The sequence below is a fragment of the Hippichthys cyanospilos genome, chromosome 19, assembly GCF_059441005.1.
Source record: "Hippichthys cyanospilos isolate Australia breed blue-spotted pipefish chromosome 19, RoL_Hcya_1.0, whole genome shotgun sequence".
Taxonomy (NCBI): domain Eukaryota; kingdom Metazoa; phylum Chordata; class Actinopteri; order Syngnathiformes; family Syngnathidae; genus Hippichthys; species Hippichthys cyanospilos.
The window spans coordinates 2,139,920-2,160,872 of NC_142387.1; the positions used below are offsets into that span (position 1 = coordinate 2,139,920).

General features: G+C 36.7%; 1 long non-coding RNA gene across 1 annotated transcript in view; it reads right to left on the minus strand.

The window, feature by feature from the left end:
- Window positions 1-2,936: 2,936 nt before the first annotated feature.
- LOC148407615 (uncharacterized) overlaps window positions 2,937-20,953 on the minus strand; it is a 64,020-nt gene continuing 46,003 nt past the window's right edge. The window contains exon 3 of the long non-coding RNA XR_015863574.1: window positions 2,937-3,065. This is a non-coding gene — a long non-coding RNA (uncharacterized LOC148407615). The remainder of the gene's footprint in view (window positions 3,066-20,953) is intronic.

Consider the following 20,953-nt stretch of genomic DNA (forward strand, 5'->3'; position numbering starts at 1 on the left):
TTACAGGGGTATTTTATGCAGGATTGCACTTTTAATATAAGAGGGAGTCATGTAGGTTAAATGCTAGCTAAAACAACAACAACCAAAAAAAATCTTATTTTGGATTTTTGTGTCATTTTGAATTTCTTTAATCAAATAGGAGAGGGAAAAAATTGGAAATCAAGTTTTTTTTGGGGAAAAAAAATCTAGGTTTTTTTTCACATACAGTGGTGCTTCTACTTAAAACATTAATTTGCTGTAGAAGTAAAATTGAGACACGATTCTTTCATAAGTAGAGCCACTTTTTACATGTAAATAGCCTAATCTGTTTCATGACTCCCTAAATGCTCCTAAACCCTTTAAATTAATAATATTAAATTATAAAAATGCATCAAAACCTTTAACAAATACATATTAAAACTACATAAGTGCAAAATAATGAAAATATAGCATGTAGAAAACAAATACTCCGAAACCTTTTTAATTAATCATATTAATTGTAGCAGTTGACAATATGAATACAGCTGACTTGCTTGCCTTGAGATGGTCCTGGTGTATTGGTGATGATGCAGAGAGAGAAACCATTGATTTGATTTTAACGTTTTTTTTCCCCCTTTCCAGTGGTCATTTACAAGTCCACAGGAGCAATAACAATTATTTTTTGATTATTTTGAGCATGTAAATTTAGTTTAGGGTCATACAAAATGCTTCCTGTGTGACGGCATCGCTAAAGTGCTAACGATGTGCTATCAATGCTGACATCAGACCCGAAAGTGGCCCAAAGTGGTATGTTACATATTTGTTTTATGTGAATATGCACAATATTAGCCTTTTCTTTTCTTTTAAATGGCACCCACCGTGGCAGGTGTCTTTGTTTTGCTCTCCTGTCGCAGGTGTTTCTTTTACAGCAGGGAGGCACTTATCATTGGTAAAGTCTGTCACAAGCTTTCGTTTAGCCTCACGAACTTGGCTTCTAATGTGCATAGACAACACGGCAGCTTCGGCTGCGGCCATACTGAGCCAATTATTATTTACTCGATTATGGAATATAGTCTGCTCGGGAAGCGAACAGAATAAGAATTTCATTGTGTGGTATAATGCTACACATGTGACAGTAAAATTTCTTTGAATCTTTGAATCTCCTAGCGAATGTCAATTTTATGATTGTTAGGTCTACGGTTGTAAATTGTTGTTGTGAAGTGGAGATGAAATGAGTAGATGAAACGTGGAAAACCACAGTAAACATCAATGCGAAAAACTATTGTCTCATTTGTTGGCAAACCTGCATGTTAAAAAACTTATTAAAAATGCATCCCAAACTGTAACAAATACGTATGATGTGATAACGTATGACGTTGGCGCTAAGCTGCGTGCGCAATTGCACATTTGCTCAAACGTTCTCAGCGCACAAGAAAGTGTATGCTGCGCATAAAACAAAATGCAATATACAGTCTACATATTAAATAATAATGCTGCCCTTGGCCCTTGAATTTTCTCTCGTAACTAGAGACTATCATTTTCCGGCAAGGCGTTTCGTCAACTGAATTTTTCGTAACAAGAGGCATTGATAAGTAGAGATACCACAGTACTTAATACAGTAATAATAATACTTAATAAATAGCACCAACATCAACATTTCAAGTCTGTGTCATAAGAGCATAATAAGAGATGAAATATATCGAGATATTGATATGCTGTCCCACCTCCATAGTTATGCAGATATGCCTTTACTCAATTTGGACGAACATCCCAACGTGTTTGACAATATCCCTTGTGGGGATTTTCATCACTTGACTGTAACTATGATTTCCCCTCTTTAATGATATAATGCAGCTAACCTTCGACCAATCTCCTGTCAGTATCCCACCCTCTTTGCAGCCCCCAACCTCCCCTCTTATCCCGGTGTGGGACATTTAGGTAACTAATCTGCCTTTAAATATGTCTCGAAGGAAGCGCAGCTAATTAGTATTGGAATTTACTGCCTTCACTTTTATTGACTTGTCCTACTTCTCTGATAATTAACTAATGAGCAAAGTAATGAGCTATGTCGTTCAGTCGCGCTGTTCAATTAGTGTGCAGAATCAATTATTGAAAATAGTTTCTGATGCCAATGTCTGTTGTGTGTATGAAGACAAGAGGACATCAGTGAAATATCAAGACCCTTGACCGAAAAGCTGAAAAAGAATAGAGTGAGTCTGTTTATGCTGTAATTAAACAGGACTGTAACCCCCTCAAATAATTTTCTTTTCCTTTTCAGTTACATGATGTTAAAACAACAAATACTGTTATTCATTTGCACTTGCACACAAGGTGATGAAATATAAGTGGTTGTTACATCAGACCACTTTAATACAACCACGCTTTGCAGAAATCCCATCGGAATCGAAATGAGCTCTCACAGTAAACAAAAGTGTCATTGAGGCATTTCAGAGCTGAACAAAAACATTGGATTCATTATAGAAAATTAATTAGAGGAACACATTCCCTAGTGTTTTAGCAGATAATGAACACTATTTCGTTAGACTACTATGGTCTGACTCTCTTTGATAATTGTGTTTATGTCCTAAATCAATGCCTCTTATAATGAAGTATGTTATGATGTGTCATGCGGTTCCAGTTTTTATGCACGAGATAGCGGAGCATTGAAGGAAAGTCATTTTACACATTTTTTTTTGTAATAAAAGAAATCAATTTCAGTTGTATGATAGTTACTGACTCTGTAATAGGTATTTGGCGGCTTGGTGTCGCAGTGAATAGCACATCCGCCTCATAGTTCAAAGGTCCCAGCTCAAATCCACCTGGCTCCAGCCTTCCTGTACGGGGTTTGCATGTTCTTCCCAAGCCCGTGTGGGTTCTCTCCGCGCACTCCAACTTCCTCCCACACTCCGGAAACATGCATAGCAGGTGAATTGGAGTTAATAAATTGTCGTTAGATGTGATTGGATGCATGAATGGTTGTTCGTCTCTGTGTGCCCTGCGATTGGCTGGCGAGCAGTTCAAGGCTGGCGACCAGTTCAAGTTGTCCCCCGCAGACTGCCCGAAGCCAGCGGAGATAGGCACCAGCAAGCCTGTGCGGATAAGCGGCTCTAGAAAATGAATAAATGGATGCATGTATTTGAACATCTTTGATTTGCAAACATCAATTTGAGCTCTTCAGATAAAAACAAGAAACTCATGGTTTTGAAAAAATGATTCTCAACAGTTCAGTCAGGACCCATACATGCATTCCAGACCCATTGTTGGCCATCACAGACATCAAGTAAATACAACATGTATCTCTAATATAAGTTTTTTTTTTTTTTTTTTTTTTTTAATAGTACAGTAAGTGTCAGGAAAGGTTACTTTTTTGGTAGTCACAAGCTATTTTTGGTAGTCACAAGCTATTCTGTGAACAATATATATATATATATATATATATATATATATATATATATATATATATATATATATATATATATATATATATATGTGTGTGTGTGTGTGTGTGTGTTATATAAAGTATGCATGACTCTTCAGTAAAGCAATCAATCCAACCAGTTGAATATACGTTTCAAAGCAGAATAATTTTCAAATTTGTCAAAATGTGTTCTGTGTCAATAATTGCTTGCTAATGAGGTGATGAAGCCAGCAAAGCTAAAGCTGCATTTTATTTTATAATTGTTGTTTTTCAGGGGAAATTAACCCAGATTGTTATAAGAAGGCGTGCAATTTGCAATTTGTGCTGGAAAATAAAATGGGCACTGATGTTTGGCTGATATGTTTTGTTTTGTTTTTTCTGTTTTGTTCCTGTTAATTTTTGCTATTAATTTACTTTTCAAAACCGGTCACTGACTCCAAAAAGTTTGAGAACCCCTGGGCTAGCGACGGAGCTAAATAACACGTCAAATCCTACTGAGACTGTGTTTGAAAATGAAAGCGTCTGTAAATACATTTTCAGAGGCTTTACAAAAACAAACAAATATAACAAAAAATATTAACCAATAAAATTTGGTCATCACTGCAACAATAAGGAGCTGAAGATCCCAGGGTGACACCAGTCGAGAACCACTTGCATAAAAGATTATTACAAAGTAATTAACCAAGCTGAGAGAAAATAAATGGCTAAATAGGTGAAATTGTTATTTAACAATCAATTTACAGTATTTAAAATTTTACTCTCATTCCAACAACCATGCTTCACTGGATGGTACAATTTATTTTTGCATTACATTAGTCTGTTTTAACTTAACAAATGGTAAGACTGTTTTATTACATTGTTTTCCTCTATTTTGTAAGACTGCAATCAACTAAAGATTTGATGAGCAAAAATGTTTCCTCACTCTGTAAAGGGCTAAGAGACAGTAAAAGCAAAACAAAAGAGAGGGGCCAGAAGATTGTCTCCAATACATTACTTTGATGTGTGTGGAATTGTTTTAATAGGATCAATATTCTATTAATATTCACATTGCCAAGAGTCTGTGCTGGTGTAGTCATTCAGTGCTGAACCAATATGACAGGCTTCCGGAAAGACGCTAGCGCTAAGAACATGAAATTCCTCCTGACAGCAACCTTGGAGGCCATGCCAGGCACCCGTCACTTTGACTTCATGAAATCACGTAAATCACCTCAAAAGAACATAATGAAGTCAGATCGTATCATTATTATGACAAGTAGTTTGTGTTTCGAACACACTTCCATTCTGCTTGTATGTATAGTACAGTATAGTGCTGAGTATTGTGTCTTAAAAATGTACAACAAAGGCACATTGTGATACGTATTGCAATATATTGGACTATGTTTGTAGAAAAAACAAACAAACTATGGCATATATAATAACAATGACTGAAAAAAAAACAGGAAATAATTAAAATAGACAAACATCGGACATAAACGAGCACACATTAAACACTAATTAAAAAAAAAAAAAACCCAACATATCCACATTTTCAAGTCAAGCATGAACTATTATTGTGTTAATATGTCCCCAGCAATTGGGAATAAAGTGATCCCTCCGCCTTTGCGGTCTCAAATATCGTGGTCTCAGTACTTCGCGGGGTTTTCCAGGAAAATTTAAAAATATTTCAAAACAAAAAATAATTTTAAAAATGCGCAAAATGGAAAAAAAATGAAAAAAAACAACAAAAAAGTACATTATATAGTACTGTATTCATCAAATTACTAAGTAATATTAGATAATAACTATGTTAAGAATTCTTCAACCGTTAGAGTTCCTGACGTTGGTTATCTTATTTTGAAATTCATGCTTTTAATTTGTCGGCTCGCGTTGCATTTCCGTTTCCTGTTTTACGTTATCTGTGCGTCATTCGGCTTGTTACGGTGACGTAGAGAATGATAGCGTAAGGTCATATTTATAGTTTATTATCATTTATGTAGATAACGCCTATGTTTAGTAAGCAATGAGTGTTTATTGTGTTTATGTGTTCGTTTGTGTAGAGGTTGCACTTTACAGTTAGTAGTTGTTGTTAGTTGTTGCTAACCCGCTAATGTCGGCTAAAAATACAGTAAATTCATAGATTAAAGTTCGGCAAGTGTTTATATGTTAGTTGACTGACTTGAGCATTGTTGATTTATTATTCAACAGATACTACATGATACATCATACATGAGCCAAAATAAATGTGAAGTTCAAGGTGATGACTTGCATACTCTTTCACCGGAGTCTTGGTGCAGATAACCAAACCTGAGAATAAATTCTCAACAAATTAAGTAATATTAGTTATTTAATGAATATACAATAATGTTAATAAGGATAATGGAATGTTAAATAATAGGAGAAAGGAAATAAAATACTAAAAAAAAAAAAAAAAGATTGTTTACGGTTTCTGCGGCTATTTTGGGGCGTAGATATCTAGGAACTGTTACTCTACTTCACGGGTTTCAGACTTCGCTGGTGATTGACACCCCCCATTAACCACGAAGTAGGGGGGATCACTGTACTCACTTTGCCACACTTGCTTCTTGTTGCTCACCACTTCGTGCCATTTTCCTGCCATTTTTGCTCTTCAACCATAAATGAAACTGATTTGTGACGTCACTTTTTGACGTCACTTATGACAAAAACCAAGGAGAAATCTATTATCGTAATTTATCAAATCCAGTGAAACCTCGAGATACGGTCGATATGGTGTTTTATATTGTTGTGTATATTGCAAAAATTACTTAGCATATAAAAGAAACAAAACAAAATAAAACAAAGCAAAAGTTGAATCTCAAAACTCCCATTTGATTTAAACACATCATGAGATTCTACTGCTTGTCAATATGGTTGCTTGTTGAGAAGTATTAGAAATCGGATATTAATGCGCTTAGGAACATATACAGGGGCTTAATATAGACTACAACACCTGAAACAAAGGACATGTCATCTTGGTATCATCAAGTTTTCTTTTTCTGCTGTTTGTCCTCCTTTTCTGCCGCCACTTTTGCTTCGGAACATGGCCTCACACAGAAGGTCATGTATTGTAAATGTATTGTAAATGTTGTGTTTTTGAAGTGCTTAGAATGACTGACATGTAAAACACGATTCATAATATAAAATTATGAAACAAAAGCAACTCCAGAGCAGAATATTTAAAAAAAAAAAAAAAACGAAAATAAGGTGTTTAAAAACCGATACTCTATGTTGGAAGCTGGAATACATGTATTGTGTCACTTTGTATCTCAATATAACTATATTATCGCCCAGCACTAGTACATTATATGTTTATGAGTATAAAAAAGCAGCGCTCTCAATCGTCAAACATATCTGCAAAGCCTACTTGGGATGCACATGAAGGAATATTACGGACTACTTTTGCATACAGCCTAAATGCCTCAAGTACACAAGCAAAGACGCAATATCGGTACATTCTACATCCTCAATGTATTTGTGTGACAAAATGCAGTCATGGAAACAGGAGATTTGTATACCCGCAGAATGATTTTTACCGTCCAATCTGACATCACTTTGTTTGTTGCATACAATATGTACTCGTAGAGCTATAAGAGAGATGGGGATAATGCACCCCATGTCAACTGCAATTGTTTGTCTGATTACATCCGCAAAAGAGGAAATAAAACAAGACAACAAAACAGTAAGCCTGAAGCAAGGCCCAATGTCTTCTCTTCCCCTCTGTTATTGAAGCCTTGGCCCAACCGTATCACTGTTGCTCCCATTTGAATAGTCTTATGTTGATGTCGGCCAAGAGAGATTCAGATGTCATAAAATATGGTATTGATTTTTTTCTTTTTTTTGCCTGTCCACATTCATCAATATTATAATACAAATCCTGTTCTTCACATGTGTGTTAATGTGTGTATTTGGGTAAATATGTGCATGTGTGTGTGACCGTGTGTCCATCCCCTCACACCCATCCCTTCAATCTCGTTAAAGGATTCTTATGACTTCATTTCACAGCAGCAAGATTGATCCTCTGCATCTTGTCAGGCTTGTCTGGAATAAAATAAAGAAAATAAATGAAAAGGCTGTTAGACATAAATAGTGATGCTGCTCCACAATGTTTGAGATGCAAACGTGAATGTTGGGTGACCAAAATTAGCTGTAGCCATGTTAGCCAGCACACAAGTTATTGTCCAGTTTGTCCTGCCTCAGTTCTTTGTTAAATCTTCATTCAACCTCCCGGTTTCCCTGCTTTTTTTGGGTCCACTACCTTCATCCGCATCACCCAGCATGTCCGACCGTGAGAATACAATCTATGTCATTAGTAATTCTTAATCATTTATATAGTATTATATTCTATATTATTACTAATATTTATATTACTATCATCATTATGAATACATATACATCAATAAGTTTCATTCCTTTAGTCCTTGGCATAGATTTGCATTAAGTATATTGATATTTGCATTAGTTTGAGGACTCAAAAAAATAACACCAGATAATATGTTATTTGAAATATGTACGGTATAAGTAAAAGAAACACACACATATATTTTACCTTCTGAATAGCCTTAGTTTTACTGATGTTTCACTTTACAACAAATGAGGCTGTCATGGTTTTAACTTTTTATTTTTTTATTTTTATTTATCATTGCCCTTTTTCATGACTTTTTTTTTAACATCGCTTCACCTGATATCGTTCGTAGTAGAACGCTCGCAGTATATCAAGCTAAAGTGTGGGTCAAGAAGGCAAACCAATCGAATTTTCCCCACCGTCTAAACATACAAAGTTGGCTGCCTGTGAATTTTTTGGCTTTCGAAAATGAGACTCTCATTGACATGAAATGACAGAATCCACATTGTGCTGTTTATTAATACACATATTAGTTGAAAAATTGATTTCAAACAATCACTCAATGGCAGTTAATTTCAAATCAGTCATCTTCAAAATATTTTTGTTTCTTCATACTATAAACAAAACTGTTTATATAATCTACAAAAATTGTTATTTGCCAAATTATTTTGAATTTATACATTTTACAGCTGCCATTTCATTACCGTGATATATTTGTTTGAGGTTATCATAATGTCATATTCTGATATAGTTCCATGCATACTCACAAACAGTCAAAATAATATGTTACAATTGTGAATGATAATTCTCCCGCTATGCTCAGAGATTAACTAACTAGCTCACGTTGAATACTTTGCACGTACTGTACCATTTAGAGGCTCACTTGGAAAGGTTTATTTCCATCACTTGTTTGTCACAAATGCACTGAGAAATATTAATAGTTTTCATTTGGGCAACATTTTTTAAATATTTGTTTAATGTTATTTTATGATGTAAAATTTATAAAGTTTGTAGCTAACTAGAAAGAGTAGCAGGTGTCCACATGTTACTTTTGGGGAAAAAGACGTGTTTCTTATAGATCAAAACTTCACAAAAAAAAAAAGATAAATGAAAAAAATAGGCACTTTCCTGGACTTAAACTGTGTGATGATTTTTTGCACATCAATAGATTGAATTGGAAATCATTTTTGCTTGAATTGAATCATTTTGAATCGAAAATGAATTTGATTTGAATCAAAGACCCCAAAATCGAAATGGAATTGTGAGACAAAGATCCACGCTCCTAATTTTGTCCTTTTTAATGCGCAATTTTTGGGACATCATACATTTCTGTCGGGACCCACGTTTTTTTTATTATTGCGTGTCCTGGGGACTCAACACTTTTCCTGAGGTTATCTGCTGTTATCCACTTCCTAAATTTACCTGGCAACAATTAAATTAGGGGAGTACCAGCACTTTTTTGCTCCCACCTAATGCATTGTTCATGTGTTCAACATGAAAACATGGCAACAACGGCAGTCATCCATCCATTATCTACCACTTATCCAGGGTTGGGTTAAGTCGTGGGGGTATCAGCTTCAGCAAAGAAGACTTCCCTACCCAGCCATTTCCTCCAGCTCCTCCATGGGGATCTCCAGCTGCTTCCAGGCCAGCTGAGAGACATAGTCTCCCCAGATTGTCTTGGGTCATCTACGGGCCTTCACGCGGTGGTGGCACACCTAAGCGGGGAGGCGTCCAAAAGGCATCCTAACTGGAAACCCAAGCCACTTCAACGGGTTCCTCTCAATGTAAAAGAACATGAGTTCGACTTTGAGCGCTTCCCGAATGTCTCTATTTCTAAGAGAGAACCCGGACATCCTGCGAAAGGAAACCCATTTTGACCACTTGCATCCAGTATTTTGTTCTTTTGGTCAAGACCCACAGCTTGTGACCGTTGGGGAAGGTAGGAACATAGTTCAACATGTAAAGGTCAGAACAGACTGATACAGAGTCCACAACACAGATGCTGAACCGATACGTCTGTGATACGCTTCATTCTGGCCTCTCTCTTGAACCCCAAAACACTTGAAGTCCACTTGGGGTAGGACCTCACCCCCGACCCGGAAAGGGCACTTCACCCTTTTAATTCAGCACAACATCCTGTTTTAATTTCATGGAAGCCATAAAAAGACAATGAGCTCTATAATCAACAACTATCGATTACAACACTTACTTTTCTCACATACTCTGTAACTTAACATCGTTCAGCACAGTGTCCTGACACAAAGAGGCAACAAGGAAATCAGCACACACACACACACACACATACACACACTGAAAAAGACAAAAATCAGAAGAGGTCAGCATATGTCCAGTCAGCGTACAACACCTAGCGAGACAACTGTCCCAAGCAAGCAGATTAGCTCTCCAGTGTAGTTTGGGTCTGGCACACTTGAGTTGCACATTACAGTCTGTGTGTGTGTGTGTGTGTGTGTGTGTGTGTGTGTGTCTGCCCATGTCAAGTGCTCTACCACACAAATGAGGAAGAGGCAGAATCGAAGGAGAGCTGCATGGGCAGATTTGGATGTTGCCCTAGGGTGCATACACTCAGTACACTAAGTAGCAACGTGACAGGGCTCAGACATATTTATGGAGGAGGTGGGGTTGGGGGTCCATGACACAAGTGTGGGTCCAGGTAATGAAGTATGAGACAAGTTCCTTTCCCCAGAAACTGTTTTTTACAATACTTTAAAAGGAAATGTGGCAAACAAGGAGGAGCAATACATGCATTGCCTTTGGAAAAAATGGTAAAGTCGTAAAAATGCGCAAAAAAATGTGATATAAGTATCACAAAGCAAAACACACATCCACAAATAGATAGATAGATAGATAGATAGATAGATAGATAGATAGATAGATAGATGGATGGATGGATGGATGGATGGATGGATGGATGGATGGATGGATGGATGGATGGATGGATGATAGATAGATAGATAGATAGATAGATAGATAGATAGATAGATAGATAGATAGATAGATAGATAGATAGATAGATAGATAGATAGATAGATAGATAGTGTCAGGTTATCACCTTGGAATTTTTTTTAGTATTTTTGAGTAAATTAAATTTGGTGTTGCCTAAGTGTGACAATTTTTTTAAAATTATTTTTATTATATCCAAAATGTATTTGGAAAAAGAAACTCAACTTTGATGACATGTTGATGGTTTTGTTTCAATTTTATTGTTTGTTTTCAAAACGTTATGAATACATCAACACTATGCCATATTTTTTAGTCACTCCAAATATGCACTTCTTACATTATGGGGCATGGAGATTGTTTTGCAATGATCATCGGGATCATCTTCAGGTTTCATATTCATACCTTATTGAATTACACTACTTTCCACTTTAACAAACATAACAGTGAAAATTTGGAGTGGTAGCTCTACCATGTCCTGACTGATTTGTCAATGACGTACAAAGTACATGCATGTTGTGTAAATGCTGTTTGAGTGATGACATTGAGGACGATCAAAACATTACATGATTTATGTTCCATTTTAGATAACATGATTACTCAAAAGGCATTTTAAAAATTCATAACTCTCCGCTGATGATAAGAGCATGCTCTCATGGGAACAAACTCCAAATGTGACACAATTTGCTTTAGTGCAAGATTGACAGCATTAAATTAAAAGTAGAATTATATGTGTCTAAGAAATAGCACCCAGAACTGATAATTAATTCTGTTTTGAGTATGCATCGATGTTCAGAAGACATGTTGCATAAATTTACAGCCATGTTGATATTCCACATGGCTGTACATCTGGCTTTTGTTAAGTATTGTGCTGAACGGTCACGTTATTGTGTTTTTGATTTCCACGTTGTTGTGTTTTTGTGTTAATGGTATCTATGTCCATTTATATCATTTGAGAATGATGTTCAAGGCGAGGAATTCCAGGTCATTCAGGCGTAGCTTCATGCAGATGCATGTTACTCCAATAAAAACAACTTACTAGCGAAGCTCATTTTAAGATTTTTTTTGCTGAAAGCCCAATATGGACATTTTTGTGCCCTATGTAAACATGGGTGGTATCATATGAAAGATTGATTACCATTCCTTACATAGAATTACAAGTATGTAGTAGCTGTGTTGTATATATGGCAACACTACCATCCAATTGTAAATTGTGTTCAATTGGGTTAACATTAGATAACACTAGTCAAGGTTGTCAGCTACCCTCCATAAAAAATGTCTTTGATGAGAATTTTATTATTTTTTATTTTTGTTGCTATTTTAAGAGACAGGAATTCTCGTCCATGGCACCGAAAGAGTAAAGGGCACTTGGGCATCCTCAAAAAAATGTGTTACACATGTTTTATAATTCTAAAATATTTGAGACAACTAAATTCAGCATATACTTTGACTGAATGTTGCAATATTATCTTGAGAAAATTGCAGTCATTTTACAAAACTAAAGGAAAAAATCAAAGGCTCTTTTGACAGTGACATTCAAAATTAAGCGTGATTGTATGATATATCCCTTCAGAATGTGCTGGTTAGAGCAAATAGGCTTGTATGTGGAGATGACAAGAGTCGTTTTATCGGTCATCTTTACCACGAATATTGTTTCTTCGTTGAACATCATCATCATAAAATCAGCATTCAGCATGTGCTAGTCATGAATGTGTCATGCATTGTGTTGTTTGTGTTTCGCCTGCTGCACCAGTGTTGAGCCATCCAAGTTAATCACTCCAAACAGTATTACAATTAGTGCGGTGTGGAGAGAAACATCCATCTCCTGCTCTATCTATCACCATTTTTCCTTTCCCTATGTGATAATATTCCCCAATTAAAGCATTATTGTAGCCTACTTCATCAAGGACTAAAGTAATCAAGATTAATCTCAGTGAGCTGACACGCACTGTTTGCTAAGGAACACACAGAACAATCGCTCTGGGCAAGCATCATTAGGAAATGCAATAAAAATGGGGAAAACGATTATATTTCAGGACTGGGGAAGCAGAATAAAAACACAATTTGAGAGGACTTACACTGATGTTGAGGACGTGTGCGCTTTATGTGTACAGTACTCTATAGAGTTTAAATTTGGTTTGTGCTAGTTTAATTATTTTTTCAGAAGTGATAAAGATTACATCAGTACAAATATACAATACATGATCAAATTAAGTACTTTTATTACGCACCAACTATCTAATCTCATAATAAGAGTGCATACATGTGGCAAACCCTCACTAAATGCTTCAGATTTAATACAACTATACATGCTCCTCTGTTTAGAAAATAAATGCATACTGGCTTTTTTCCCCAATATTATGTCTTTTCACATCTTCGTTCGGAACTATCATAACTAGACCTGCGTAACAGAAGTCCCCAATAAAACATTTATACAAACTTGATAATGCCAGTAAAACACCTTAATGACATTTCAAATGTCTGCCTTCTATTTACTCATACAGTATTTTCAGTGAGTACAGTGCCTTGTCCGGGGCTTTGAATTTACAAAGGCATATAAATTCACACTGTGAAGCTGTGCTTACTCCACCTACAGCATGTGTGTATGAATACAATGGCTCGCTAATGGTGCAATCTGTTTATGTCATTCATAGCCACTCAGTAGTGAACAAAACTGTGAAACACACAGTGATCTGCCGCTTAGCACTGAAACCATTTTAAATGCTTATTAATCTTGCCCGGGGCCAAGCTCCTTTCCCTCCTTTGACAAAATTGGATGGAATGAATGAAAATACAGTGAAATATGAGAAATACCTTATCTTATCACCTCATGGAGGTAATATTGTGTGATCCTTGGCGGAACATCCCATGAATATATTTGGAATATTCCCTCAGCTATGTTTGAATTGATGTACAGCAGGCCGTAGAAGGATGCTAGCATCACTTGGATCACAACATTCCCCCAATCAACTCTGGCACACTCCTTTCACTTAGATAGGATGATGGAATATAATAAAACGATCTGTCAGACTCCAAATCAAAACTCAGACTGTCGTTGTTGACAAAAGCTTAGATGTTGGAATTGAACATATGTGATAACTTGCGAGGATGCATTTCATCCCTGGTTTCTTTTTATTTTAATCACGTGTGGTCCGCTTATTCTGAGGTGGATAAATTGAGGAAGAGAACAACAGAGGGCACTGAGAATTGCAAATTAATGTAATTGATAAAACCCATGGAAAGAAGGTCACAAAGTAAGCAAAGAAGTAGGGAAAAAAAATGAAAATCCAATATCTATAGAAAAGGAAGTTAAGATGGTAAGCAGAAATAGATATATTGTCAGAGGAGTTTGTGAAAGTAATAACATTTTTCCTCACTCCTCCACGCTTGGTGTTGAGCCCAGTGGGCTACTCTTGACCAGTTCTTGCTGTCTGCTTCATATTTGTACGCCACCTACAGATATGAACTCGCCTAACCAATAGAGTAAAAAAAAAACACTTGTGGCACCACTGTTACAAAATCATCAACAATATTCTAAGGGTGACCTTCTACATTCTCCTTGACCTTTTTTGCTTCTGATTAACCTAAGCAACTATTTGTGATCCATAAACCTCATAAATTATGAATGCATTGTATGATTGTCCAATTACATTGCATTGACCTGTTTTGACAGAAACCTTCTTTCACCGCATCAAAGCATCGCAGTTAATACTGAAAGTTATTAAAACTTGTAAGGTCATTAATGAGCTAGTATTATTGATTGATTTGTGTTTTGAGTTGTAAAATAAGTAGTGATTAGCTGTTGAATTCTTCATTAGGCTTTAATGAATACATCATTCAGTGAAATCAATACAAGGCACTTTTCACTGGCTGTTCAGGCCAGAATTTATTTGGCTTTTAACTGGGTCGCTGTTGTGTATAAACCTCACAGACATGGAGGGGGGGGGAACAAGTCATACTGCCTATATTCCTCCAACCATGCACACATGCACATTATTTAATCTACCATGGACACTTGCACATTATTGTCGTTCATACTTGTTCTCTGGTATTAATGTTTTTGTTTATATCTTGTTTTTAGACTTATCTTGGTACTTATTTTTATGACATTTGCGTGGACGGCGACAGAGAAAATGTGTTTCTACACTGTGCACATGACAATTAACATTTTGACTTGACTTTACAAAAACAGAGCTGGGATTAGGGCCAGTCAAAATGTAAACTTGTGTGAAGGGATGTGAAATTTCCTACAGAGCACTCAACTGTCCGACCCTGTTGTGTCAAAAGCAACTTTCACTTTCCTGTGTGTATTGGCGGCGTCAGTGTAAACAGTTCTTTTGCAATGATGGCAATTTGTCCCAAACCTACCATATGTATCTGAGCTTTAGTTCCATTGTATAACTACACTGATTTTCAATGATCGGTTCCTTTTAAGAGGATCAAAGTTTGAGCATTTGCTAGTCAATCTGGTTGATTGTGTAATTACTTTGACTAATGGCAACTCTATCTTGGCTATCTTGGCCGACAATTCAACAGCTGTAAATAAGTCAATGCATTCAATGTTATCCAATCGTTTTGCTCGGTCTGGTCAAGTATTGGAAGGTTGTGTCATTTACCTCGTGCCAGTCCCACATTCTAACATTGGAAACATGCCGCCAAAAACAGTCAGTGCGGTTTGATGCAGCTTTAGACTAGTACGGGGGTTGGCAAACCACGGCTCGCAAGCCGCATGCGGCTCTTTAGCGCCATCCTAGTGGCTCCCTGGAGCTTTTTCAAAAATGTTTGAACACGGAAAAAGATGGGGGAGAGAATTGTTTTTGTTTTAATATGGTTTATGTAGGAGGAAAAACATGACAGAAACATTCTTAACGTTTTCCAATGCTGTAAAATTGTGTAGAATAAATATTACATTTCAACATTTCTGTCAACGAAGAATTACGTCATAGCCTGTGACATGTGTTTCTCTTAGCAGGACGGGATGCTAGGCTCGTGGTCGTTGTAAACAAACCAGCGACCATGAGCCATGAGCCAAAGGGAAAAAGAGAAAAATAACTGAGGAGAATAGAGGATTCAACGTTTCTTGGACCGAATCATTTGCATTTGTTGCCAATGCAGAAGGATTGCCCGAATGTTTGCTCTGTAGCGAGAAGTTGTCAAATAACAAAAAGAGCAAGGTGGAGAGGCATTTTCAGGGAAGGCATGCTACATTTGCAACCGAGTACCCAGTTGGACACGAGAGAAAATGTGTGATTGCATTACTTAGCTTGTAGTCCTGTGCCAAGTTACACCTTACATGCCTGATTTTGAGAAGCTGACCAGTGACGTCTGAAAACATAAGTCACATTAAATGGGTAAGAACACAATCCTGTCATAGGCACATACTTAGTAACAAAGTGCCTTTTTTTATAATGTGATATCTGTTTTTTGTCAGTATATATTTGGAGTGACACTTATCGGTATTGTTGTGTTTTATTGCTCAGGTCCGAAGATGTCAAAAGAGGATGCTTTTTCGTTTTATCCTTGCACTGACTTGGCATTTGCACAGACATCAAACCTGAACTGTATTGATTTGTTTTTATCTATTTTACATTTTCAAAAGGCTGATGTTTTAGTTTTATACTTAATTGCAAGTTGCATTTTATTGCTCTGTGTTGCCCAGATAAGGGGTATGTTATGCACGTTCCATTTTGTTGTTTTTTCGAATCCTTAAAAAAATCAAAAATCGGATTTCTTTATTTCATGTATTTAATTTCATCAAAGCAATGAAACATAATTCCTTAATATCGAAATTAAGTTAAACTTGAGGTGGCATCGGACAATAGAGTAGTCACGTGGTGCATCATTATCAACAGGATGCACTGCAGTAAAAATAAACATTTAATCTTTAAGGTTCATTATGTATTTGTAGTTAATAGTAGGCTAATATAGCTACTATAGATACATACAGCATGTGTTGCCTTCATTATAAGGCTTATATAAGGCTTTTAATTGTAATTTTTTGCGGCTCCAAATATATTTGTTTTCTGTTTTTTTTTTTTTTGTTTTTTTTTTTTGTCCAATATGGCTCTTTCAACTTTTTGGGTTGCTGACCCTTGGACTAGTAGGACTAAATTCCATATGACACTTGATAGAAAATAATTCTAATTCAGATATGGTTATGGTCTAATATTTATGATTTTTATTGAAGTTGTGTTTGTAACTTTTTTGGACAGTATTACAAAAAAAAAGATGAATTTTAAAAATAAAAATATGGTGCTGCCCACTTGGGAATAGATTTTCCTTTATGCGGGCCTCAAGCTAAAACGAGTTTGACACCCCTGGTCTAAAACATTAACACCGGCTAGCAATAAGATTCAGATGAGAAAATGAGTGGAATAGAAAGCAATTAAATTTAAAGATGGGTCAAATTGGACCAAAATCCATTCATAAATTTGGCACACCTGATTATATGCCACATTGTTGAGTTTTGACAAAATTATCATATTTTAAGTGTGCCTTATCGTACGATACATTGGTATGATAACATTAGTAAAGTGAACATTAATATATTCAGGAGGAATGTTCCTCTGTGTCTAGACAGAAATTAATAATAGACAGTAAAGTACATATCAACGCAGTTTTCAAATTGGAATTTTTTGGAAACAGCATTTAAAGCAACAAAGGACAAGCTGGACAAGTTCGTCAGCATGCATGTTTAGTTTCTTCTCAAAGTGACACGGCTTTTAATTGCTTGGCCACAGGCCTGTCATGCAAATTGCATTTGCAACAATAGAGCCTGTACATAGAGCACAGCGAAGAAAGCAGCATTTCTATTTTTGTGCGACTGTTCACTCGGCCCTTGGAGGTTCTACTGCTTGGTTTCATCTAAATTATTTGTATTAGAGTGTGACGTAAAGGAGTTAATTCTTTGTTTACTATGTATTTGTAGCTTGATAAACCCATCACCGAAATGAACATCATTATCATAATTTGCACAAACATGTCACGTTAAAGTTATGCAGGATTACTTGTATAGGCCTTGCTGGTGTGAGTCAACATAGCTTTTCGCTCCAGCTTCTACATGATGAATGTGTGATGAGGCCTGTCACTCTCTGATTTGCTTGGCCAAGGACAGAGGTTTTGTACTTTATCTTGCAGCAGCGTATTGTGCGTATGCAGCCGCATCAAAACAGCAATCATTTCTTGTTACCTGGCAACCGTCCCACTAGCCGGCTAAGGCTCCTGTTCCGGTGCAGAGAGCCAGTTTTAATCACCTAGCGAATATCCAGCGCTGAAAACAGACAGGGCCTCAGCTTAATCTTGTTAGCACGACGAGGCCGTTTTCAGATATCATTGCTAATCAAATCATCCCAAAGGCTTAAAGCCTGTGGGGTTTGTTGGTAGATGTGCTAGAAGTAGTGATGTTAACGCCAGCTAGTGTGTGTGCGTGTGTGTGTGCATGTGTGTGCATGTGTGCGTGCATGTGCATGTGTGTATGCATGTGCGTGTGTGTGCAACAAGGGTGGTGCTGAGGCTAGTGTCTGTGTTTGTTTGCTGTGATGCACGCATGTGTGCATTCACAGCATTTCTCTGCAATTGTGTTGCCCTAAACTCTAAATCCAAGCCACATGCACAGACCCTCACAGCTTAAACGCCTATATAATATTGAATATACAGCATATACAGTATACACACTCCTCGAGAAGCTCGTCTTTGGTCGCGAGCTCTCGCTTCAATTTAAAAGGCTCCCCCACTTCTCCCAGTAGATAACCTGCATTTTTTTCCCTCTTTCTTTTAATAGCCCAAAGCCACTCGCCTGCACCCAGAGAGACTCCCCAATCCAGGGCCCAAGAGAGCCGGCACAACAGAGAGAAAAGGAGAACAAAGACAACCTGGAAAGTCTTAAAAAGTTAAAGCATGTACTTTGATAGCCTCGGCCTACCTATTGCGGCAGAGCTGATCCGACCCCAGGGAGACTGACAGCACCACAGAAAAAGAAGGAATAAAGAAAAGAAGTGGGCCACGCCAAACTCTTCTGGTTCTTCTTCATCTTGTGCTCATATCTACACTTCACTAACATTTAGTTTGATATGTGCAAAGCTGATGGGTTTGTCACTGTTTCTGCAGTGAGTGTATGGAAATAAAATGAGCCCTACCCGAGTAGTTCCTACATTAGCATATATGACTTTAAACAGAGTGAGTGAAATCCAATGGATGTGGAATAGCTTACACTCATCCAAACTGAATTGAATGATCCAGTTGAATTGAGCGTTTGCACAAGATGGCACAGCTGGAATGTTCCTTTGCAAATCTCTCTTCACTCATTTCTCAAAAGACATCATCACTTGTCCTGAGTTATTTTTTTTCTTGTTGGTAGGCAAAGCAGGAGAAAATTTCACAGAACTCCAAAGTTGTACCCTCTTAGTACAATAATACAATTTTCACAGACAGGTGTGTACTTGGTGGTTAAAACTTGATTTTCGTGCTGGGGCAAGTCTAGTTACCATGTTTTTTTGAGTGTTGAAGTTTCACTGGGCATTCGGGAAGATGGAGCTGAACTACCCTGCCCTCGGTGCACCTGACAATTTGGTGTAAGTAATAGACTGAACTCAGCGTAAAAATGTGCACATCTTCATTTTCGTGCCAAGGACAGGTGTTTGTCAATTTGATAGAATTCAATAATTGGACCCCAATCCTTAAATTCTCATGCCCCATATTGGAAAATACAGTAAAAAAAAAAAAAAAAAATTAAAAAAAAAAAAAAAAAAAAAAAAAAATATATATATATATATATATATATATATATATATATATATATATATATATATATATATATATATCGGTAGTTGCTTTCGACGCTCATCGCGGCAGCAATCAGCTTCGGGAACAATATCTCAGGGGGGGGGAACGGATCATGGCGGCCGGTTTGTGGACACTGGGAGGTATCCAACATGGCCAGCTGAAACACAAAACACAACACAAAAGCGGAGCCAAGCAAGAGCACTCACCTGGCTTGTAGAATAGCGAATGGGGAACTTTGGATAACTGGTATGTGCAGCATTTATTTCCTTTTGTTGAACTGTAGTTACTGTGCCAAGTTAGCAATAGTGCAACATTGACAGCACAATATCGGCCACCTGATTGCAACGTTGAAATAATAACGGTACTGTAGGAGAAAACATTGGCTCTGCTACATCCCAGAAAAATGAAAGTTCTCAGCGGGGCTCTCCTTTGCGGATCCACTGTAAAGTGCTTGAGCAGGGTTGTCTTCCTAGGCCACTCAATGCTAGAGTTTGAGACAGTTGTCCCTGCCTCTGGCAAAGCCCAGGCTAGCCTCACCATGCTCTTTTTTGAGCAATGTTGTCGTTCTAGGCCACTCAATGCTAGACCTTGAGACAGTCGACCCAGCCTGCTCAAGTGTTTCTAGTAGGGCCCTAGTTGGGGTCTCAGGGTTGATGTTAACCTCTCAGCATACGTTCCTGGCAGGTTTGAGTGACACCTTAAAATTCTAGCCACGCCCACCGAGGTTTTTAACAATGTTAAATCTCATGTGGTTGTTTATGATGCTCTGGACGGTTGCCACAGGGATACCAAAACACTTGGAAATGGTCTAGTAATCCTTTCCCTTGCTGTGAGCACACACAGGATTCTAACACAGGTCCTCCCGCCGGTCTTTCTTCTTGACCATGATGTCCAGAAGCTTGACTGGGAAACTTTTTTTAATTTATTCTCTGTAAAAAAACATGTGTTTTTCTTTTTTCTTTTTTCAAAATATGTTGTGATATTGACAGAGGTATGAATAATTTTGAACATAACACTATATGGTAATCTATCAATACTATCACATTTAAATTAAAAATCTTTTGAATATGTATTGTGTTCATTCATTTGTTTGTTAGTCACATATGACTCACAAAGAAACCATGAAAAAAAATCAGTTTGTCACATACACAAAAAAAAACTTAAAATTCACAAGGGTATGAATAATTTTGAGGACAAGTATATATATATATATATATATATATATATATATATATATATATATATATATATATATATATATATATATATATATATATACTGTATATATATATATATATATATATATACAGTATATATATATATATATATATATATATATATATATATATATATATATATATATATATATATATATATATACTGTATATGTGCAGTGATGTGTTGTTTTTCGCATGTTAATTGGGACCGAATTCCCTCCCTAGTACAATCAAGTTATTGAAAAAAAAAGAAAAATAGTAGAAAAAAACATGTTGCAC